The 2,292-nt window shown below is 37.1% G+C and overlaps 1 pseudogene; it reads right to left on the bottom strand.

Annotated features, from left to right (window-relative positions):
- Positions 1-1,976: 1,976 nt before the first annotated feature.
- LOC121279481 lies at positions 1,977-2,083 on the bottom strand (annotated as a pseudogene).
- Positions 2,084-2,292: the final 209 nt, after the last annotated feature.

Consider the following 2,292-nt stretch of genomic DNA (forward strand, 5'->3'; position numbering starts at 1 on the left):
TGTAGCAATAAACTCCATCTGAACAGTCTTGCACTTTGGTCTTGAAATTTGTCCAGAAATTTTAAAGGATTGTGGTCTGTATAAACAATTGTTTTTGATGAATTGCTTGCAACATGAACCTCAAAATGCAGCAACACTAACAACAGACCCAAAGTCTCCTTTTCAATGGTTGAATATCTTCTTTGATGTATATTCAGCTTCCGTGAAAAATATCCTATTGGTTTCTCAATTCCAGTTTCTTCTTGCAACTGTACAGCACCAATGCCTACATTGCTTGCATTGACTGCCAACTTAAACTGCTTGGCGTAATTAGGTATTACCAAAACTTCTGTCATAGTTGATACAGTTTTTAAACTGTTGATTGATTTCTAATACTCTTGTGTCCATCGAAATTTATTATTTTTAATAGTTCAGTCAATGGCACAGCCACACTACTAAAATTTGATACAAGCAGCCGGTAAAATCGAGAATATCAAAACTTCTTGTTTTGTTGTAGGCAAGGGGAAATTCATGATGGGTTTTATTTTCACGTCCCTCTGAGCCACCTTATCATGTCCAGTGGTATGGCCTAGATATGTAACTTGCGCTTTTGCAAACCCACTGTTAGCCAAGTTCACCATCACATTAGCTCCTTGCAGTCGATGAAACAGTTTGTTCAGATGTTGTAAGTGTTCCTCCCATGTGTGAGTGGAAACGATCAAGTCATCAAAATAAACAGCACAAGATCCTCTCAGCAAGTCAATCTGTGTGATAAACTTTGATTGCCCCACTTTCTGAATGCAATCTTCCAACCATGGTATAGAATATGAATCTATTTTTGTCACTGCATTCATCTTTTGTTAATCCACACACAGTCTTTGTGCTCCATTCAGTTTCAGTACCATCACGATAGGCGAACTCCGGTTATTGCAGCTAGACCCAATGATGTCATTTTGAAGCATAAATTTGATTTCTTGCTGTACTTGTGATAATTTTGCTGGATTTAATTTATAAGGACATTGCCTTATTGAAATTGAATCACCTACATTTACATTATGTGTAGTTAAATTTGTCCTCCCTAGTTTATTCCCACAAATAGCCTTGTATAACTGCAATAACTTCTCCAAATTACTTTGACATTTGTCTGGAAGATAACTCAATATTGTACTTAAATGTTTAAATATGCCCTCATTATCCAATTTTATTAGAGGAAAATCAAGTTTAGAATTTTTCATTTTTACCTCTTTCTCTACCACCACTAATACTTCCTTTTTGTCATGTTGCCTGTCAAAGTAATTTTTAAGCATTTTCACATGACACACTCTCTGCTTCTTTCTTCTATCTGGAGTATTTATTAAATAATTTACTCCACTCAGTTTGCTGTCAATCCTGTAAGGCCCACTAAACCTTGCCTTTAACGGCTCACCCAATATCGGTAATAAAACTAACACTTATTCTCTGGCAACAAAATTACGAGCGGTGTGGCTCTCTTATCTGCCTTCACCTTCATCACCTGCTGTGACATCTTTAAATGTTCCTTGGCTGACTCTCATGCCCTGTTCAATCGTTCTCTGAAGTTTGTCACATAATCCAGAAGAGTAGTTTCTGAATTCTGATTCACTGACTTCTCTTGAATCAACTTAAGTGGTCCCCTTTCCTCATAACCATAGATTAATTCAAAAGGACTAAATCTGGTCAATGCATTAGCAGCATCCCTAATAGCAAAAAACAAGAATGGAATTCCCCTATCCTAATCTCGCGGACAGTCTTGACTATAAGCCCTCATCATAGTTTTTAAAGTTTGATGCCATCTTTCCAAAACACCTTGTGATTCAGGATGATAGGCTGTTGACTTAAACTGTTGTATCCCAAAACTGTTTATTACTTGCTTAAACAGCTGTGACATGAAATTTGAACACAGATCTGATTGTATTTCTTTTGGTAAACCATATCTGATAAAAAAATTTAGTCAACTCTTCTACAATTCTCTATTTTGCAGTTGAATAGCCCACATTTGGGAACATCACAAGCGTCAGCACACCCGAAGTGCAAAGGGATAGCCTCATCCTGGGAGCACAACCTTCATGATCATTGTTTCTCCCCTCTCTATGCTGTAATATTTCATAATGGTATCACTTCCAGAAACCTTGTAGATATCCATTTTTGTCAGCAAGTACTGATTTCTACTTTTAGTCTAAGGGAGGGACCCTGCACAATTAATCAAGACCCAAGTGAAAGGTCCTCGAAAGGCTTCAATCAGAATTAAAGATGCCGGTTTAATCATTGCTTGAGGTTTTCCTGCAACCTGATATG

This window comes from Carcharodon carcharias, chromosome 6 (genome assembly GCF_017639515.1).
Source record: "Carcharodon carcharias isolate sCarCar2 chromosome 6, sCarCar2.pri, whole genome shotgun sequence".
In the NCBI taxonomy this organism is placed as follows: Eukaryota; Metazoa; Chordata; class Chondrichthyes; order Lamniformes; family Lamnidae; genus Carcharodon; species Carcharodon carcharias.